Source organism: Bombina bombina, chromosome 5, assembly GCF_027579735.1.
Source record: "Bombina bombina isolate aBomBom1 chromosome 5, aBomBom1.pri, whole genome shotgun sequence".
NCBI lineage: Eukaryota > Metazoa > Chordata > Amphibia > Anura > Bombinatoridae > Bombina > Bombina bombina.
The window spans coordinates 1014553723-1014577391 of NC_069503.1; positions in this window are offsets into that span (position 1 = coordinate 1014553723).

The window sequence follows — 23669 nt, forward strand, 5'->3', positions numbered from 1 at the left end:
ATAGCTCGCCGAAACATTTTGTAACTACTCTTGAAAAATAGTTTTTCATTTGTATTGAGCTTTATAATACTTAATTTTATTAAACTGGAATCCTTTTGATGAAAAGAAGATTCTGGCCGTCTTTTAATAAAAGCGTGACATTCACACACCTGCTTGTGAGTATATTCAATTTAGTGCATTTCATTCTCAGCTTTATTGCACAATGTTGTTTCTTCATTGAGGCTCTGTTAATTGAAGATTTTTACCTGGAAAGAAAAACCCCAGAGTCTGGAGTAAACTGCGCTGCCATTCTTGAGCAATCTCATACATTTTATACCCTGCGGCTGATGTAACAAGTAATTGGAAACATTAAGGGAAAAACAATTTTACAGTATGTTTTCTAATATTGCTATCTTCTGCTGATGAAAGTTAATGAGCTCAAATCGTCTGTCCATAATGGTTGTGTTTTTGCTGCATAAGGGGATTTCAGTGTTTAAACACAGTCCTGGAAATAAAACAAAAATGTATGCTTACCTGATAAATTCATTTTTTTCATGGTGGTAAGAGGTCACAAGCCATTACTCCTGGGATTCAACTCCTGACCACTAGGAGGAGGTAAAGATTCCCAAAACTTAAGTACTTAATCCCTCCCACCTCTCTGTAGTGCCAGTCTTATGTATAGCTGAGCACGGAAAAGTAGAAAGGTAAGAAAGGACAAAGTAGGGAAAACGAGAACTACCACCAAAAAAAAAACCAACATAAAATTAGTAAAAATGGGTGGGTCTTGTGGACTCTCACCACTATAAAATAAATTAATTTATCAGGTAAGCATACATTTTCTTTTCTATCAAGTCTATGAGCCATTACCCCTGGAACTAATACACAAGTTGTGAAGTCCACAAGTAATTTGGGCAGGTCAAACATTTTTTGGAGGGCAAGCAGCTAAATTTTCAGACACTGCTGCCCGGAGGACATTCCTACCAAAAGCCGCTTCAGAAGAAGCAAAAACATCAAAAAAATAAAACCCCTAATCTATAAAAAAAAACACCTCCAAAAAACTAACACTAACCCCAAAGTTTGTACTTACCGATGATGATGTGCGGCGCTCCATCTTCATCCATCATCATTGTGGCGCTCCATCTCATCCCAGCAGAGGTCCATCTTCTAACTTCATCCTGGGGCGGCGGAGAGGTCACCAGCGATGTCAGTGCCGTCGGTCCTCCTCTTCAGACCTTAAACACAGAGGTCCTCTTCATGCGGTCTTCAGCTGCACACTGAATAGTGAATGTTTAACCCCTAATCTGCCGACCGGACATCGCCGCCACTTTAATAAATATATTAACCCCTAAACCGCCGCACTCCCGCCTCGCAAACACTAGTTAAATTTTATTAACCCCTAATCTGCCGTCCCTAACATCGCCAACACCTACCTACATTTATTAACCCCTAATCTGCCGTCCCCAACATTGCCGCTACTATATTAAATGTATTAACCCCTAAATCTAAATCTAACCTTAACTCCCCCCTAACTTAAATATAATTTTAAAAAATATAAATAAAATTACTACAATTAATTAAATTATTCCTATTTAAAACGAAATACTTACCTGTAAAATAAACCCTAAACTAGCTACAATATAACTAATAGTTACATTGTCGCTAGCTTAGGGTTTATTTTTATTTTACAGGCAACTTTGTATTTATTTTAACTAGGTACAATAGTTATTAAATAGTTATTAACTATTTAATAACTACCTAGTTAAAATAAGTACAAATTTTCCTGTAAAATAAACCCTAACCTAAGTTTCAATTACACTACACTATAATTAAATTAATTCCCTAAACTAACTACAATTAATTAAAATTAAATTAAATAAACTAAATTACGAAAAAAAAAACCCCACTAAATTACAGAAAATAAAAAAGAAATTACAATTTTTTAAACTAATTACACCTAATCTAATCCCCCTAATAAAATAAAAAAGCCCCCCAAAATAAAAAAATTCCCTACCCTATACTAAATTACAAATAGCCCTTAAAAGGGCCTTTGCAGAGCATTGCCCCAAAGTAATCAGCTCTTTTACCTGTAAAAAAAATACAATACCCCCCCCAACATTAAAACCCACCACCCACACACCCAACCCTACTCTAAAACCCACCCAATCCCCCCTTAATAAAACCTAACACTACCCCCTTGAAGATCACCCTACCTTGAGCCATCTTCACCCAACCGGGCACAAGTGGACCTCCAGACCAGCAGAAATCTTCATCCGATCCGGCCAGAAGAGGACATCCAGACCTGCAGAAGTCTTCATCCAGGCGACATCTTCTATCTTCTTCCATCCGGAGCGGAGCGGGTCCATCTTGAAGACATCCAACGCAGAGCATCCTCTTCCATCCGACGGCGACTGAAGAATGAAGGTTCTTTTAAGTGACGTCATACAAGATGGCGTCCCTTCAATTCCGATTGGCTGATAGAATCCTATCAGCCAATCGGAATTAAGGTAGGAAAAATCCTATAGGCTGATGCAATTAGCCAATAGAATTGAGCTCACATTCTATTGGCTGATTGGAACAGCCAATAGAATGCGAGCTCAATCCTATTGGCTGATTGGATCAGCCAATAGGATTGAACTTCAAATCTATCGTAATCTAGCTGTATATGTTTCATTTTGTTACCAAACTATAGCCTCTTAGTTTGATAGGAAGCCGTCATGTTGTAACGTACGATACAAGAAGGGAGGCAGATGGTCATCCACATTTGACAAGCACTCTTTTTCTCTCTGAAGCTGCACATGTGGTTACAGCTTATAGAGAGAAGCAAGCAACAGGCAAAGCTTAAATTGACCATAACATTATAAACATATTTCTTGAAGGAGTAATTTACAGACACTTTTAATAACCAATTTAGCCCACAATAAAAGTAAAATTGGTATATGGTTTATAAATATATGATTATGATATATATATATATATATATATATACACACATATATATACTGTATATACAGTATATATATATATATATATATATATATATATATATATATATATATACAGGTATATGTATATATTCATATATATTTAAACTTTGTTGCCCATCGCTGTGCGACTTACCCCCTTTGTTGCACTAGGTTCTCTGCTGTGACTATCGGCATGAGAACAAGGCTCCCATTGGAGCCTATGGAAGCGTGCTATTGTGAGCGCAAAGCTTCTATTTAATGTGAGCGTGCGTTCAAAGACAAATTGTTATAACCCACTACAGGTAATATTGAGACTTATATGGAGAGGTGGTGCAATGTGGGGCACAATAGTGGTGAGCCAACAGTCTAATAGCAGAAAATACCACAGTTTGTGTGGATGAGACCCTGTAAAGTCTCACACAGTGTATGCACACCAAAAACAGCAGGCACCAGGATTCAAGCAGTTAAATGTAAATGGAGGAAAAAGTTGTACCACCCCACTATGGAAGCGGGGGACTCACCCAGTAAGCCAGTCGCTAACCTCTCTTCACGAAAGACGCTCCTCAATGCAGTCGCTGCTATGGTGGGTATCATGTCAGTAGCGTCATTGTGATGTTCCAGTGTGCAAATGTTGCGCTCCCAGCCTTCAGCCCCAAGGTAATGAAGTCACCGCTATTACTCTTTGAGCTCTATGTCCAACGTTCTCCAGAAGTGATAGCGGCAAGATAAAAAAAAGCCTTTAGGCTGTTTCTGGGACTTAGTCGTGAAATATAGATCCAAGAACAAAGAAAAAGACGAAGTCCCAGATTCAGCTAAAATAAAAGTTCATATTTATTCAATCCAACGTAAAAACAGAATAAGCATTATGATAAAAATTATACAAGCTGTAGTGGTCTGACGCGTTTCAGCTCCGTAGAGCCGTAATCATAGACCTTAACTCTCTAAGTCCCTATCGGCTAGATCACGAGTTTGGCGTTAGCCTTAAAAAGCAGCGTTGAGAGGTCCCAACACTGCTTTTTAACGCCCGCTGGTATTACGAGTCTGACAGGTACAGGTGTACCGCTCACTTTTTTTCCGCGACTCGAGGCTACCGCAAATCCCCTTATGTCAATTGCGTATCCTATCTTTTTAATGGGATTTGCCCAACGCCGGTATTACGAGTCTTGGAAGAAGTGAGCGGTAGACCCTTTCCTGGCAAGACTTCTACAGCATTTAAAAGTCAGTAGTTAAGAGTTTTATGGGCTAACGCGGGGTCCCAACGCTGCTTTTTAATGCCCGCTGGTATTACGAGTCAGGCAGGTACAGGTGTACCGCTCACTTTTTTTCCGCAATTTTAGCATACCGCAAATCCCCTTACGTCAATTGCGTACGCCAGGTTTAAAAAAAACTGTAATACCAGCGTTGGCTTAACGGAGCGGTGGAAAAAAAGGAGAGTTAGCACCGCACAGCCTTACTGACAAAACTTGTGATCTAGCCGAATGTGATTTAACCCCTTAATGACCACAATGTACCCTGTATGTCACTGGTCGTTAAGGGTTTTTTCAGGACATAATAGCACAAGTCTAGCAAGAACACGCTATTAATGCCCTCCCTCCAGCAGGCTTTGTGGAATAGAGCAGTCTCAAAGCTGGTGACAAGACCGCGCTATAAAACAATCAAGTTCCAAAAAAGGCCAGTGACATACAGGGTACGTCGCTGGTCCTTAAGGGGTTAAATACCCTGGTCAAAATTAAAAACAAATGTGTGCACCTTTGAACAAATGTGTCCCTTATTTGCTCTAATTGACTACAATACAGTGAGATAATCTCTGGGTAGTATAGCTGTGTCATTACAACAAAACACATTGAATTCTTGTGTCAATATTATAATGACATATTGAGCAAATTATGACTGTTTTTGTGCGTTCTACGAATGTTTCTAACATCTAAAAATGAAAGTATATAGATATATATCATCAAGCCACACTCTAATAGATATCTACTAGTGCACTAACCTGGCAATCACTAAATAGTAATGCATAAACCCTGACACAAATAGTGACATAAGTAAGGTACAAAGAAAGGGTAATGCTCAAGATATCTAATATATCATATAATATTACTAATATTGACTTGTGTTGTCAGATAGGGAGGGAGACATATTGGACATCATAAGGGGGTGCTATTTTTGCACAATAAATTAAAGATTATTTATTTACTTGGCTCATCCACCAAGCACTAATATGTGGGAGAAGAAAAGGGGGAGGGGTGTATTAGTCCCATGTTATATGGTGTATATATATATATATATATATATATATATATATATATATATGGGTCTTATTTCAGGAAATATTATCATAGGACTTTGAAGGAAAGGAGAATTGTATATGGGTTTGCCACAGACTAATAATGAAATTATTCCAATAGTTGATCAAGTCAAATCTGCAATTGAGACCTGGCCCTCAGTCTAAATATCCAATATATCTCCCTTTTGCTAAGGGCTTCCTCTAGGTTACCTCCCCTAGGGTTTTTGGTAACCTGCTCAATAATATTCCATGTGACACGATATGTACTATTTTCATGTACTTCAATTAAATGCTGAGCTATGGGGCTAACCCTGTCTTCCCGTTTTGCGCTAGTAAGGGGATCTGCTTCTTGTGAAAAGGTAATGTTTGAGATATGCTCTCTTATCCTCACCCTTGTCTCACGGGTCGTTTTACCCACATACTCCAAATGGCACTCTTGGCAGGTAATTAAATATATCACATTACAGGTCCTGCAATTAACACAGGTTTGAATCTCTACTATTTCACCCGTGACACTAGCTTGGGAGGAGCTACCTGTTCTAACATATTTCCATACCTTGCAATTGTGGTAGCTGCATTTATAAGTACCCTTAGCTTCTAACCAGGAAGACTTAGATCTCTGTTTTTTAGCGAGTGTGGGTGAGAGGATGTTCCCTAATGTTCTACCTCTCCTATAGGAAAAGGTGCACCCTTGTTGTATTATATGTCAAAGTTTGTCGTCTGCCGTAAGCATCGGAATATTTTTCTGTATTACATAACCTATCTGTCTGTATTCATTTGAATATTGGATGACAAACTGTACTCAGTCTTTTGGAGTTTTTTTCATGGTTTAGTAGTTTTTCTGTCTTGTATCAGGGCCTCCCTGTTCATCCGGGATACTTGCATTTTGGCATTTTTAATTACCTTTTCATGAAAGCCTCTTTCTTTAAGTTTATTTTCCAGGATCATCGCTTCCTGCAAATAGCAACCATCAGAGGTACAATTCCTTTTGACCCTCATAAATTGGCCTTTAGCGATTGCTTTAAAGGCTTGTTGGGGATGGTTACTATTCGCATGGAGCAACGCATTCCTGGATATCGGCTTTCTATAAAGTGTTGTGAGAATCCTCCATGGATCAGTGTGATCAACATAAAATGTGAGATCTAAATAGTTGATAGAAAATTGATCAGTTTCAAACGTAAATTGAAGATTACAATAATTTACATTTATGTAATGCATAAAGCCTTCTACATCGTTTTCATCTCCTGCCCACACAAAAATAAGATTGTCAATTAAACGCTTGTAAAGTATTATATGGTCTTGGTATAGGTTTGTACCTCCAAAGATGTGGGACAGCTCCCACTATCCCATATAGAGATTGGTGAAAGAAGGGGCAAACGGCCCCCATTGCTGTCCCACATCTTTGGAGGTAGAACTCCCCATCAAAGCTAAAAAAAGTTGTGTGTGAGCAAGAAGGAAACGATGTCTAACACAAAATTTTGGAAAATATATGATAGATTCCTCTCTCTTGTCAGAAATAATCTAATAGCCTGCAATCCCTTCTCATTGGGTATTGTACTGTACAGTGCAGTGACATCAACTGTTAACCACCTGCAGGCACTAGTCCAAAAGGTTTGGTTAAGAACCTGAATAAGATGTTTAGAGTCTCTCCGGTGACTAGAGAGATCTAATACCAGGGGTTGAAGGATGGAGGTGATCTATTCAGAAAAGGGCTCTAGGAGGGGTCCTATGCCGTATATGATAGGTCTACCTTTCACATTGTCTGTACTCTTGTGTACTTTAGGGAACATGTGAAAGATAGGTGTTATTGGGTGAGGGTTATATAGGTACTCAAATGTAGGCTGGTCAAAAAGCCTTCATATAGACCATCATCCAATAATTCATTCAATTGGTTTTGGTAAAGCCTCACTGGGTTAGAGGTATGGGGTGTATAGCTAGTACTGTCTTGTAGTTGTCTGTGTGCTTCTATCATATAGTCTTCAATGCCCCAAATCACAATACTCCCTCCTTTATCTGATTTTTTTATCATAGTGTCTTGCCTGGACTCTAGTTCTCTAAGTGCCTTCCACTCTTGTCTGGTTAAGTTAAAGTTTCTAGACTTGGTTTTAGTTACATCATACAGTTGGACCAATTCTTGTTCAATTCTTGAGTGGAAGGTTTCTAGAATAGTGCCCCTTGACTGTATAGGATAGAAGTGGTGCTTCTTTTTAAACCCCACTTGTCTCTCAATCTGGTCGTTTGTATCAAGTTGTTGTTCAGATTCCAATTGTCTTAAACTTTCTGTAGCACATAAATCTGTAAAAGCTAGGTGGGTGTGCTGTACAGATGAATGAGCAGTGGCTGTATCAGATAAGTCTTGTTCCAGTGTAGTTTCTTCCCTGTTACATTGACTTGAGTAATGTTTCTTTAAAGTCAAATTTCTAATAAATTTATTGACGTCTTGAACAGGTTGAAGTTAGCACTGGGAACAAAATGTAAGCCATAATTCAGGAGTTTCTCTTCAGTGGGTGTCAGCGTGATGGTTGATAAATAATCACTAATGAATTGTGTATTTTTCCCTGCCTCTGATTGCTCGCAATTGATAACGATTCTGCTGGGATTGAGGTACCTGATAAGACTTCTGTATAGGGGGATTTGTCTTTATCATGCCTGGGGCTAAAAAAGCCTGGTCCAATTTGTTTTTGTCTGTTTCATAGTGTTGTTGTGGTACTGGGTTATGTAATACTGTGTATCTATTGTACCCTGTTTTTATTTTAGTGCCTGTTATGTGGCTATCATTCAATGTAGGTGCCTGTGGAGGTCTGGGTGCTAAGGATCCCTTGTTGTATCGCCCATGTCTATTTTGCCCTCTGTTATTAGGATATATGGTTTGTGTATATTCACTGCGGGGGGGGGCAGTGGTGGTGGTGGTTCTACAGTCACCTCTGCCTCTTCAGCTGTATCTTCAGCCGATTCAGCCTCTGTGTCTGAAAAAGTTACATGTCTGCCCCCTGATCTTGATCTATTTCTGTGGCCTCTACGCCCTGATCTATTGTTTTGTCTATAATTAGACTGTCTATTTTTGCGTTGCCACACATGGACTGTATTCATTTGGTAGTCAGTCCAATCCCTGAGAAACTTGGTGTGTTTAAGCGCTACTATATCTTCAACTAATTTTTCGCTTGTTTCTAATAGAATCTTAGAAACAATTCTGTATTCCAGTTTATGCTGGTGGGCATTTAGCTGGTTTTGTAAACAAGAGATTTTCTGTCTAATATCAACAAGCAAGGAATCTTTATAGATTATAATCATATTAATCAGATGAAATGAACATTCATCAAGTATCTAAATCCATTAATCTTTGAAGGATGGATCATCAACTGTGAATGTGGGGAACTTGTTTATTCGGAGTCCCCTAGGAATCATTTTTAAAGTGATATACTTTTCTAGAGTTCATTTGTCCAGTTTGATTTTGTTTTCGTTAAGCATCAACTGTTCAATTTTCAAAAATAGGTCAGTTAGTTTGAGCTGTGAATAATCGGTAGCAAAAATATTCTCAAAGTCCTGTATTTGAGTGTCCATATCCTGAGCATTCCTTAAAGAGAAGTATGTATTGGATACTATCATAGTCATGTCATTATTGTACAATACATGTTTACCTTGCATATCTAGGACCATAGCACTGGAGCTAGGTGCTGCTATGCTGCTCATATCCCTGTTGGGGTTATCCATAGAGGTCACCAGATGCCCTAGTTTACGTACACAGTTCAAAGAAAAATGGTTATAACCCACTACAGGTAATATTGAGACTTATATGGAGAGGTGGTGCAATGTGGGGCACAATAGTGGCGAGCTGACAGTCTAATAGCAGAAAACACCACAGTTTGTGTGGATGAGACCCTGTAAAGTCTCACACAGTGTATGTACAACAAAAACAGCAGGCACCAGGATTCAGTACATGAAAATAGTACACATTGTTTCATATGGAATATTATTGAGCAGGTTACCAAAAATCCTAGGGGAGATAACCTAGAGGAAGCCCTTAGCAAAAGGGAGATATATTGGATATTTAGACTGAGGTCCAGGATCCCCCATGGTCTCAATAGCAAATTTGACTTGATCAACTATTGGGAATAATTTCACTATTAGTCTGTGGCAAACCCACATACAATTCTCTTTTCCTTCAGTTAAAGTCCTGTTATAATATTTCCTAAAATAAGACCCATATATATACACCATAAAACACGGGACTAATACAACCCCCCCTTTTCTTCTCCCACATATTAGTGCTTTGTGGAAGAGCCAAATAAATAAATATATGTCTCCCTCCCTATCTGACAACAACACAAGTCAATATTAGTAATATTATATTATATATTAGATACCTCGAGGATTACCCTTTCTTTGTACCTTACTTATGTCACTATTTGTGCCAGGGTTTATGCATTACTATTTAGTGATTGCCAGGTTAGTGCACTAGTAGATATCTATCAGAGTGTGACTTGATGATATATATCTATATACTTTCATTTTTAGACGTTAGAAACATTCGTGGAACACACAAAAACAGTCATCATTTGCTCAATATGTCATTATAATATTGACACAAGAATTCAATGTGTTTTGTTTCCCTCATTATTAGTACATTCATTGCTTCATAAAAGCTATCCGTAAATTGTTGTAATGACACAGCTATACTACCCAGAGATTATCTCACTGTATTGTAGTCAATTAGAGCAAATAAGGGACACATTTGTTCACAGGTGCACACATTTGTTTTTAATTTTGACCAGGGTATTTAAATCACATTCGGCTAGATCACGAGTCACATAGGGACTTAGAGAGTTAAGGTCTATGATTACGGCTCTACAGAGCTGAAACGCGTCAGTCTCACTACACTGTGCAGCCTGTATGATTTTTATCATAATGCTTATGCTGTTTTTACGTTGGATTGAATAAATATGAACTTTTATCTTAGCTAAATGTGGGACTTTGTCTTTTACAATGTGAACGTGAGGTCACGTTTGCATTGCACTGTACACATAATAATACCAGCTCACATATGCGTGGGCTAGTATTACGAGTGTAGCACAAATATCACTGTTGCGATAGCGCAATTTTGTACTCTACTCATAATGATGTAACATGACAAATATACCTGATAATAGCCTGGAATTTAATTTCATGCTTTTATCTTCACCATAAAAACAAAATTTATGCTTACCTGATAAATTCATTTCTCCTGTAGTGTGGTCAGTCCACGGGTCATCATTACTTCTGGGATATTATCTCCTCCCCTACAGGAAGTGCAAGAGGATTCACCCAGCAGAGCTGCTATATAGCTCCTCCCCTCTACGTCACCTCCAGTCATTCGACCAAAGGACCAACGAGAAAGGAAAAGCCCAAGGGTGTAGTGGTGACTGGAGTATAATCCAAAAAATTTTTTAGCCTGCCATAAAAAACAGGGCGGGCCGTGGACTGACCACACTACAGGAGAAATGAATTTATCAGGTAAGCATAAATTTTGTTTTCTCCTGTTAAGTGTGGTCAGTCCACGGGTCATCATTACTTCTGGGATACCAATACCAAAGCAAAAGTACACGGATGACGGGAGGGACAGGCAGGCTCTTTATACGGAGGGAACCACTGCCTGAAGAACCTTTCTCCCAAAAACAGCCTCCGAAGAAGCAAAAGTGTCAAATTTGTAAAATTTGGAAAAAGTATGAAGAGAAGACCAAGTTGCAGCCTTGCAAATCTGTTCAACAGAAGCCTCATTCTTAAAGGCCCAAGTGGAAGCCACAGCTCTAGTAGAATGAGCTGTAATTCTTTCAGGAGGCTGCTGTCCAGCAGTCTCATAGGCTAATCGTATTATGCTACGAAGCCAAAAAGAGAGAGAGGTAGCCGAAGCTTTTTGACCTCTCCTCTGGCCAGAATAAACGACAAACAGGGAAGACGTTTGACGAAACTCCTTAGTTGCCTGTAGATAAAATTTCAGGGCACGGACTACATCTAGATTGTGTAGCAGACGTTCCTTCTTCGAGGAAGGATTAGGACACAAAGATGGAACAACAATCTCTTGATTGATATTCCTGTTAGTGACCACCTTAGGTAGGAACCCAGGTTTAGTACGCAGAACTACCTTGTCTGAATGAAAAATCAGATAAGGAGAATCACAATGTAAGGCAGATAACTCAGAGACTCTTCGAGCTGAGGAAATAGCCATTAAAAACAGAACTTTCCAAGATAACAACTTGATATCAATGGAATGAAGGGGTTCAAACGGAACACCCTGTAAAACATTAAGAACTAAGTTCAAACTCCATGGCGGAGCAACAATTTTAAACACAGGCTTGATCCTAGCTAAAGCCTGACAAAAAGCTTGAACGTCCGGAACTTCTGACAGACGTTTGTGTAAAAGAATGGACAGAGCTGAAATCTGTCCCTTTAAAGAACTAGCGGATAACCCCTTTTCTAAACCTTCTTGTAGAAAAGACAATATCCTTGGAATCCTAACCTTACTCCATGAGTAACTCTTGGATTCGCACCAATATAAGTATTTACGCCATATTTTATGGTAAATCCTTCTGGTAACAGGCTTCCTAGCCTGTATTAAGGTATCAATAACTGGCTCAGAAAACCCACGTTTTGATAAAATCAAGCGTTCAATTTCCAAGCAGTCAGCTTCAGAGAAGTTAGATTTTGATGTTTGAATGGACCCTGGATCAGAAGGTCCTATTTCAGAGGTAGAGACCAAGGCGGACAGGATGACATGTCCACTAGATCTGCATACCAAGTCCTGCGTGGCCATGCAGGTGCTATTTGAATCACTGATGCTCTCTCCTGTTTGATTCTGGCAATCAATCGAGGAAGCATCGGGAAGGGTGGAAACACATAAGCCATCCCGAAGGTCCAAGGTGCTGTCAAAGCATCTATCAGAACCGCTCCCGGATCCCTGGATCTGGACCCGTAGCGAGGAAGCTTGGCGTTCTGACGAGACGCCATGAGATCTATCTCTGGTTTGCCCCAACGTCGAAGTATCTGGGCAAAGACCTCCGGATGAAGTTCCCACTCCCCCGGATGAAAAGTCTGACGACTTAAGAAATCCGCCTCCCAGTTCTCCACTCCCGGGATGTGGATTGCAGACAGGTGGCAAGAGTGAGACTCTGCCCAGCGAATTATCTTTGATACTTCCATCATTGCTAGGGAGCTTCTTGTCCCTCCCTGATGGTTGATGTAAGCTACAGTCGTGATGTTGTCCGACTGAAACCTGATGAACCCCCGAGTTGTTAACTGGGGCCAAGCCAGAAGGGCATTGAGAACTGCTCTCAATTCCAGAATGTTTATTGGAAGGAGACTCTCCTCCTGATTCCATAGTCCCTGAGCCTTCAGAGAATTCCAGACAGCGCCCCAACCTAGTAGGCTGGCGTCTGTTGTTACAATTGTCCAGTCTGGCCTGCTGAATGGCATCCCCCTGGACAGGTGTGGCCGATAAAGCCACGATAGAAGAGAATTTCTGGTCTCTTGATTCAGATTCAGAGTGGGGGACAAATCTGAGTAATCCCCATTCCACTGACTTAGCATGCACAATTGCAGCGGTCTGAGATGTAGGCGTGCAAAAGGTACTACGTCCATTGCCGCTACCATTAAGCCGATCACCTCCATGCATTGAGCTACTGACGGGTGTTGAATGGAATGAAGGACACGGCATGCATTTTGAAGCTTTGTTAACCTGTCTTCTGTCAGGTAAATCTTCATTTCTACAGAATCTATCAGAGTCCCCAAGAAGGGAACTCTTGTGAATGGAAAGAGAGAACTCTTCTTTTCGTTCACCTTCCATCCATGCGACCTTAGAAATGCCAGTACTAACTCTGTATGAGACTTGGCAGTTTGAAAGCTTGAAGCTTGTATCAGAATGTCGTCTAGGTACGGAGCTACCGAAATTCCTCGCGGTCTTAGTACCGCCAGAAGAGTACCCAGAACCTTTGTGAAGATTCTTGGAGCCGTAGCCAGTCCGAATGGAAGAGCTACAAACTGGTAATGCCTGTCTAGAAAGGCAAACCTTAGATACCGGTAATGATTTCTGTGAATCGGTATGTGAAGGTAAGCATCCTTTAAATCCACTGTGGTCATGTACTGACCCTCTTGGATCATGGGCAAAATTGTTCGAATCGTTTCCATCTTGAACGATGGAACTCTTAGGAATTTGTTTAGGATCTTTAAATCCAAGATTGGCCTGAAAGTTCCCTCTTTTTTGGGAACTACAAACAGATTTGAGTAAAACCCTTGTCCTTGTTCCGACCGCGGAACTGGATGGATCACTCCCATTAATAAAAGATCTTGTACGCAGCGTAGGAACGCTTCTTTCTTCATTTGGTTTGTTGATAACCTTGACAGATGAAATCTCCCTCTTGGGGGAGAGGATTTGAAGTCCAGAAGGTATCCCTGAGATATGATCTCTAACGCCCAGGGATCCTGAACATCTCTTGCCCAAGCCTGGGCGAAGATAGAAAGTCTGCCCCCTACTAGATCCGGTCCCGGATCGGGGGCCCTCGATTCATGCTGTCTTAGGGGCAGCAGCAGGTTTCCTGGCCTGCTTGCCCTTGTTCCAGGACTGGTTAGGTTTCCAGCCTTGTCTGTAGCGAGCAACAGCTCCTTCCTGTTTTGGTGCAGAGGAGGTTGATGCTGTTCCTGCTTTGAAATTACGAAAGGAACGAAAATTAGACTGTCTAGCCCTAGGTTTGGCTTTGTCCTGAGGCAGGGCATGGCCTTTACCTCATGTAATGTCAGCGATAATCTCCTTCAACCCAGGCCCGAATAAGGTTTGCCCTTTGAAAGGTATATTAAGCAATTTAGATTTAGAAGTAACATCAGCTGACCAGGATTTTAGCCACAGTGCTCTGCGTGCCTGAATGGCAAATCCGGAATTCTTAGCCGTAAGTTTAGTTAAATGTACTACGGCATCTGAAATAAATGAGTTAGCTAACTTAAGGGCTTTAAGTTTGTCTGTAATCTCATCTAGTGTAGATGATTGAAGTGTCTCTTCCAGAGACTCAAACCAAAATGCTGCTGCAGCCGTGACAGGCGCAATACATGCAAGAGGTTGCAATATAAAACCTTGTTGAACAAACATTTTCTTAAGGTAACCCTCTAATTTTTTATCCATTGGATCTGAAAAGGCACAGCTATCCTCCACCGGGATAGTGGTATGCTTAGCTAAAGTAGAAACTGCTCCCTCCACCTTAGGGACCGTTTGCCATAAGTCCCGTGTGGTGGCGTCTATTGGAAACATTTTTCTAAATATCGGAGGGGGTGAGAACGGCACACCGGGCCTATCCCACTCCTTAGTAACAATTTCAGTAAGTCTCTTAGGTATAGGAAAAACATCAGTACTCGCCGGTACCGCAAAATATTTATCCAACCTACACATTTTCTCTGGTATTGCAACTGTGTTACAATCATTCAGAGCCGCTAACACCTCCCCTAGTAATACACGGAGGTTTTCCAGCTTAAATTTAAAATTTGAAATATCTGAATCCAATCTATTTAGATCAGAACCGTCACCCACAGAATGAAGTTCTCCGTCCTCATGTTCTGCCGCCTGTGACGCAGTGTCTGACATGGCCCTAATATTATCAGCGCACTCTGTTCTCACCCCAGAGTGATCACGCTTGCCTCTAAGTTCTGGTAATTTAGCCAAAACTTCAGTCATAACAGTAGCCATATCCTGTAATGTGATTTGAAATGGCCGCCCAGATGTACTCGGCGCTACAATATCACGCATCTCCCGAGCGGGAGATGCAGGTACTGACACGTGAGGCGAGTTAGTCGGCATAACTCTCCCCTCGTTGTCTGGTGAAATATGTTCAATTTGTACAGATTGACTTTTATTTAAAGTAGCATCAATACAGTTAGTACATAAACTTCTATTGGGCTCCACTTTGGCATTAGCACATATAGCACATGTATCTTCCTCTGAATCAGACATGTTTAACACACTAGCAATTAACTAGCAACTTGGAAATGCTTTTTCAAGTAATTTACAATAATATGAAAACGAACTGTGCCTATAAGAAGCACAGAAAAAATTATGACAGTTGAAAATAATTAAGTTATAGCATCAATCTTTGTCAGAAATATACAATTTTAGCAAAGGATTGTTCCCATTAGCAAAGGATAACTAACCCAGGCAGCAGAAAAAAATACACAAATAAACGTTTTTTATCACAGTCAACTACAATCTTCACAACTCTGCTGTGATGATTACCTCCCTCAAAAAAAGGCTTTGGAGATCCCTGAGTTCTGTAGAGATGAACCGGATCATGCAGGAAGAAAATGAACCTCTGACTGAGTTTTTTGATGCGTAGTAAAAGCGCCAAAAATGGCCCCTCCCCCTCACACATAACAGTGAGAGAGATCAGTGAACTGCTTTAATTTAAACAAAAACTATTGCCAAGTGGAAAAAATAGTGCCCAAAACATTTTTTCACCCAGTACCTCAGAGAAATAAACGTTTTTACATGCCAGCAAAAAAACGTTTAACCTCAATAAATTAATTGTTATTTAAAACCTATTGCAAGTCCCTGCAAATTAGGTTAAGTCTATGCATACAGTATAAATCCAGTGAAGTACCATTCCCCAGAATACTGAAGTGTAAAATATACATACATGACAGCCTGATACCAGCTACATCTACTGCATTTAAGGCTGAGTTTACATTATAACGGTATGGCAGGATCTTCTCATCAATTCCATGTCAGAAAATAACAAACTGCTACATACCTCTTTGCAGATTAATCTGCCCGCTGTCCCCTGATCTGAAGTTTACCTCTCCTCAGATGGCCGAGAAACAGCAATATGATCTTAACTACTCCGGCTAAAATCATAGAAAAAACTCCGGTAGATTCTTCTTCAAATTCTACCAGAGAATGAATAACACACTCCGGTGCTATTATAAAATAACAAACTTTTGATTGAAGGTAATAAACTAATTAAATCACCACAGTCCTCTCACACATCCTATCTATTCGTTGGGTGCAAGAGAATGACTGGAGGTGACGTAGAGGGGAGGAGCTATATAGCAGCTCTGCTGGGTGAATCCTCTTGCACTTCCTGTAGGGGAGGAGATAATATCCCAGAAGTAATGATGACCCGTGGACTGACCACACTTAACAGGAGAAATAAAATAATATTGGGTTGCTCTGGAAATAAGCTTCACTTAGCAGCAAATCAAACCTATGTTCTGCTGATGAGAGCTAATGAGCTTGAAACAACTGTCTATAAGTGTTCTTTTTTTATTGCTGCACCTACCCCTTAAAGTTAAACACAGTACTGGAAACCTAAAGCATGAGATGTTATATATTTAATTTGCATATCTTACCCAGAGTTCTCTGTTGCATTGGTCATTTCCAATCCTTTTGAATCTATTTATTGGTGGTTCTTCAACTCCCAATCTACGTTTATCAAGTTTTGAGTGATAAGAAAATCAATACAGATGGCAATAACAATGTTTATCTATCAGGAACTGACATTACAATTTAGTTTTAAACAGTGGCGTCACTAGGGTTGGTGTCACCCGGTGCGGTAAGTTATGGTGTCACACCCCCCCCCCCCCCAGAAAGCAGACACACACAAAAACACAGGCAAACACACATACAAACACTCAGAGACACTTAAAACATACTCAGATGCACACACAAAGACTCGGAAACACACTCAGACACACACACAAAAACACACACACAAAAACACTGAGACACACACACACACACACAAAGACTCAGACACACACTTACAAAATATGTAAACTGCACTGCATTAATTATGAAGCTCATGCCTAGAGCTGCTCCCTGGCTCAGCAGAGCATCAAATGAAAGATAAAAAGAGCACTCTAAAAATAAATCACTAAAGAAAAGTTTTAGGTGCAAACTATGAAAATTCTGCTCTCTGACTCTGTTCCAAGCCTGTCAGTGCACAGCCCCGGGCCGCGTGCCTACCGCTTCTTATGGCCAATCACCTCTGCACTCTGCCCACCCCCAGACCCCCGCCTGCCCTCCTACCTGTTCAGTGTGCACTTAGTGTACCGTAACCGTAATGGTCTGGTGGGCATCATACGTGGCTCCTTCACTTTAAAGACAGTGTCAAACAGTCATGCGGTCAGGTGCCAGGCATCCCCTCATGATTTGCCAGTTCCCGTTTAGAGAGACAGCACAGCAGTGAGTGACTCCACTGCTCCACATGTCACTGAGCAGTGAGCACAGATAGGCAGGCAGGTTTAGGCTAGCAGCGCAACTTTGCAAGCCCCACGGCATGCCCACAACATTCATAGCGAAATTGGGCAGGGGAGAAGCAAAGTACAAACAAGCAAAAGCAGCCGGGAAAACTATTTGTTGAAATTGCAGCACTGGCTCAAGGGGCAAAAAAATTGTGTGTCTACAACTTCCCCAGTCCCACCAATGTTCACAAATGCCAGCCCTTCTAATAAAAAAAAATCTATGCATCTCAACATTGTATTTCTTTGAATTTCAATAAAATTAAAAAACATTTTTTTAAAAATTTAAAAAAAAATAAAAAACTTTTTTGGTGTCACCCCCTGGAGGGTGTCACCCGGGTGCGGCCCCCCCCCCCCCCTAGGGACGCCACTGGTTTTAAAGTTTAAAAATAAACAGTATTTGATTGCATTGCAACACACAAACATAAAAATAAAATTTTTCAAATAAAAATTATAACCGATAAAAGATACGAGGTCTCAGGCATAAGAAAAAAAATGCACACAAAGCCATTTTACATTGACTCACATAGACATACTGTACATGAAGATACAGTCATTTAGCTACAAACATCTCTGTACAAATATCATCACATACATACATAATTATCTACATACAAACAATATACAGCAGATTACGTACACAAAACATTTTTGCAATATGAAATTATCACAATTTCATGTACTTTTTCACAGAATGACATAACGTCACTCACTTTTTTTTTCTTTTTCTCTCCTCCATTGACTTCTATAGGGAATACGTGCTCGTGCACGCGACCGGCCTCTATTCGCAACGCACGCAATCATTTTCTATTTTTAAACTCGTAATGCGGATGGCCTACGGTTTGCGCTAATTTATAAATTCCTGCGTAGGTCCCGCAATGACAAATAGATCACAAAATATACTATTTGGCACTGTAGTAATAACGCTCGTGGGATACTCCTCTATCAGACCAAACTTGGCCAGTAGTCTTGTTATCCCGGCGTTGAGTCGGAATGATAGGGAATATCCCAGAGCAGAGAAAGTTAACGAGATGAGGAAGGCGACACTCACCACAGGCAGAACAGTCCCTAGTGGCAACAGCAGCGCAGTCCAAGGATGAACCACTAGAATGGTCAGGCAGGCAGGGTTTGGCAACAGCAAAGCAGTCCAAGGATAAACCACTAGAATGGTCAGGCAGGCAGGGTTTGGCAACAGCAAAGCAGTCCAAGGATAAACCACTAGAATGGTCAGGCAGGCAGGGTTTGGCAACAGCAAAGCAGTCCAAGGATAAACCACTAGAATGGTCAGGCAGGCAAGGTTTGGCAACAGCAAAGCAGTACAGCAGATTGAGGGTTAAGGCAAGTAGAGTAGTCAGACAGGCAGGTTCAGCAACAGTAATCAATCCAGCAGTTTAAGGGTTAAAGCAGGTAGAGAAGTCAGACAGGCAGATTCAGCAACAGTAATCAATCCAGCAGTTTAAGGGTTAAGGCAGGTAGAGTAGTCAGACAGGCAGTTTTCAGCAACAGTAATCAGGAACTTAGAAAGAACGATCTGTCACACCCAGTAGTACACAAAGTAACAGCTATACTTGGGCAGTGGCAGATCGCTTGGGGAAGTTTAAATAGGCGCAGGATTCGCGTCACTGAGGTCTGACCGGCATCAGGAGCGTGCGTCAATGACGTCAGCTCCGCACGCATCTGAGCCGACAATGCCCCTCGTAACAAACAGGGAAGGAGACGTCGTGCCCCTAGCAACTGCTAGAGCGGGGCGACAGTAGTTATGTGTTTTTTATGTGTGAACCTCAGTAGAAGGTCAAAATCATTTAGGAAATGACATTACATCAAGTATAAATCACAATCAATTGTATCATGACAAATAGGAAATCATTTTCAAGAATTAACACATATTTAAAGGGACATAAAACATTATTTTTATATTTCATGATTTAGAAAGAGTATGCAATTTTAAACAGTTTTCAAATTTACTTCTTTTATATCATTTGATTTATTCTCTTCATATCCTTTGCTGAACAGCATATCTAGATAGGCTCAGTAGATGATGATTGGTGGCTGCACATAGATGCCTTGTGTGATTGGCTCACCCTTGTGCATTGCTATTTCTTCAACAAAGGATATATAAACAATTAAGCTATTTAGATCATAGAAGTACATTGGAATGTTGTTTAAAATTGTATTCTCTGTCTGAATCATGAAAAAAAAATTATGGCTTTAGTGTCCCTTTAAGATAAGGATTTAAACATAATATACCATTAGGAATTTTGTATAAATAAAATATATCATTAGAAATTATTCTATTTGTTGCTTTTTTGGAAGGAACAACAATGCTATACTGCTTTATATAAATGAACATATGTGGGATATAATCACAATACATACATATATGTACATAACACACATCACAAGATTCACACAACAACAAAACACACATTTATCTTTTTACTCATCACACAATAATAATGTTGCAAAGTAGAACAAGAGAACGAAGATTTGGAAAGTAGACAGGCATGTAGCTAATATGATGACATCATTCTAAGCTTCAACCATACAGAGTATAGCATTAGGACTTTACTGCCTCTTTAATCAGTTTCTCACTGAATATTACATATACGTAGACGAGAGGTTTGGAAGATCTTCATTATTATTGTGATTTCAATGATACACGTAAAATATTAAAATCTCGCCAATCACTTCTATATATATATATATATATATATATATATATATATAATATTATATATGTCGGCCGTTACTTTATCATTTTGCAACAATATTGCAGCAACATTGCTCAATCAGATTCTATGCCATGTCTACGCACACATTATAGACAAGTATGCACTTTAAATCATGTTAGCGTGGACTTGTGATTTTTAATATAACATTGTGTTTAAGTATTTGTTACGCATATGAACAAACATTGAGAAGATACACTGTATATGTTATATTTTACACTTTAACACTTTCACATTACGATTTATTGGAGGAAAACAAATTTTCAAAAAAGACACCAAAAAAAAAATGGCCACTTTGAAAGCATTCGCGCCGCTCAGATACAATCAAGTGTATACAATCAGCAATCATTACAAACACGCTACCATTGGACATTTTGCATTATAAACCACCCAAACACCATGGCCAATATGTCCCTTATGACCGACATAGGGGCCTATCTATCAAGCTTCGAACGGAGCTTGATGGCCCGTGTTTCTGGCGAGTCTTCAGACTCGCCAGAAACACAAGTTGTGGAGCAGCGGTTACAAAGACCGCTGCTCCATAACCCTGTCCACCTGCTCTGAGCAGGTGAACAGGAATCGATCGGGTTGACTTGACACCCCCTGCTGGCGGCCCACTGGCCGCGAGTCTGCAGGTGGCGGCGTTGCACCAGAAGCTCTTGTGAGCTGCTGGTGCAATGCTGAATACGGAGATCATATTGCTCTCCGCATTCAGCGATGTCTTGCGGACCTGATCCACAATGTCGGATCAGGTCCGCAAGACATTTGATAAATAGGCCCCATTGTATCAGATCACTTATGTGTGTTTGAATACCTTGTTACTCATTGCTTGTTTGCTCTGCTATTTGGCTTGTGCTGCTTGGCACTGCAAATATGGACAAACCCCAGTTAGATTGTGTTGGTGCTATTAGACAAGTTATGTACAACAAACTCAGGCATGCCCAGCGCCTCGAAGAGGAGCATGTGGAACGCCTGAGGATTAGGGCTTCTCCTGTTCACAGGGTGAGGCTAACCTTGGATAACATGAGCGATGCCGAGGTTTTTGAAAAGTATCAGCTCAATAGGCAGCAGCTATTGAGCCTTTACGATGAACTAAAGCCTTATCTGGAGCCACGCAGACGTATGCACACTGCAATTCCTGGCATGTCCAAGATACTTTGCTGCATACATGTCCTGGCGTCTGGAGGCTTTCAATCCACAGAGGGTTACTTGTCCGGCTTGTCTCAAAGCACCTTATCTGTAGGCTTTTCATAGGATTCCCACAAAATGAGAACGATTGGAAACACCTCAAGAGGGAATTCTATCAAATAGCTAAAATGCCAAATGTTTTGGGAGCAATAGATTGCACCCATGTTGCTCTGCGGGCTCCAGCAGAAAAGGGTCCTTTCTGAAATAGCAAACACTTTCATAGTTTGAACGTGCAGTTCATTTGCAACGCACGGATGCGAATTATGAAAGTGTTTGCGAATTTCGAGGGCACCAGTCACGACGCCCGTATCCTCAGGCAGTCCTCACTCTGGCAACAGTTTGAGGATAGACAGTTTCCCCACGGATGGCTCGTTGGTGAGTACTTGTGTACAGCATGGTTAAGAAGTTAGACAATTGCCACTGTAATGTTCACAAACAGTTGTGTTTGTGTAATGTGCAAAATGTGCAGATATAGAATGTTGTTTAACCATTTAATTGTCTTTCAGCAAATGTCTAGGTTTATATCAACAGATATGTAGCAGGTCATATCTAAATGTGCAGATATAGACTGATGTTTAAACATTTACTTCTCTCTTTCAGCAAATGTCTAGGTTAATATAAACAGATATGTAGCAGGTCATAGCTAAAACGTGCACATATAGAATGAGGTTTAACCATTTACTTGTCTCTTTCAGCAAATGTCTAGATTTATATAAACACATATGTAGCAGGTCTTAGCTGAAATGTGCAGATATAGGGGCCTATTTATCATGCTCTGTATGGCGCTTGATGCTCTGTGTTTCTGGCGAGCCTTCAGACTCGCCAGAAACACAAGTTATGAAGCAGCAGTCTAAAGACCGCTGCTCCATAACCTGTCTGCCCTCTCTGAGGCGGTGGACAGACATCGCCATTAATCAACCCGATCTAATACGATCGGGTTGATTGACACCCCCTGCTAGCGGCCGCATTGCAGGGGGCAGTATTGCACCAGCAGTTCACCAGAACTGCTGGTGCAATGATAAATGCCGAGAGTGTATGCTGTCGGCATTTATCGATGTGCAGCGGACATGATCCGCAATATCGGATCATGTCCACTCGCACGTTCTTAAATAACTATTTACTTGTCTCTTTCAGCAAATGTCTAGGTTTGTATAAACAGATATGTAGCAAGGCTATGCAGTATAACTTAGAATTTAAACTAATATCTGTACATATACAGATACATACATATGTAGAAAGACATAACAACTTTTGTTATGTCCCTTTTAAGAAATGTGTAGGGTGAACTTGCTAGATTAAAGTGACAGTCTAGCTTAATTGCTATTTTCATTCTAATATCTATCATTCCCGTTGGTAGAAAATTCTAATATAATTAAAAATATATATATATAGCTTAGTTATTAGTTGCAAGATATCATAGGTAGATTAAATGGTCTTTAAAGAAAACATTATAGCTAGGTTTATTTTCACATTAAGACAGAACTAGTTTTTGTATGTCATATTGATGAGAGTGTTTACTCTAGTGGAGTCATTTAAAGGGACAATTAACTCAATATCTTTCTCAACTTCAATTTGTTCACAATTATCCACCTGCTGGAGTGTATTCAATTGTTTACAAGTATTTCCATTACCTTTATGTTTGCATTTAAAATAGAGGATTTAGCCTGTGGTATCTTCACCTCTTCAGATGTGTTAACATAGCCATCATAAAAAATACACTCCCAATGGGGTATTGAAGAGATAAGGTAATAAAATGTTAATTGTCAAGTATTGGTCATTGTTTTACAGACAGATATAAGATAAAGAAGCATGCATATGTACATAATGTGATAAAGTAATGAGATCAGTTTATATCTACAAGCTCAAACCATTTTATTTCTTTGTGGCTTCAAAACACAAACTCAGCTAATTCATATACACAAATAAACCTTAAAAAGCAAATCTCATATATTTTATACTCTGCTGCTATTAAAAAAAGGAATTTAAAACACATTAAGGGACAAAAATATTATAGTATACTGTCCCTTTAAGAGTCTGTACTGATTCATTAAAAAGCTCAGTCAAAGGAGGGAAATAAGTGGCCAGTTTACATAGGCTTACATACAAGGTCCTCACACAGGTCAAACAGGGATAGGCACAGACAAAGGCTGTGGCTGACATTTTCCAAAGTACAGACCTTAGTGAAGGACACCAAGGCACATTTGAAAGTAAAAACATTATTCTATAGTGCTTGGTGTTATTATACTGATGCAGATACCACTGGTCCTATAACCAGCC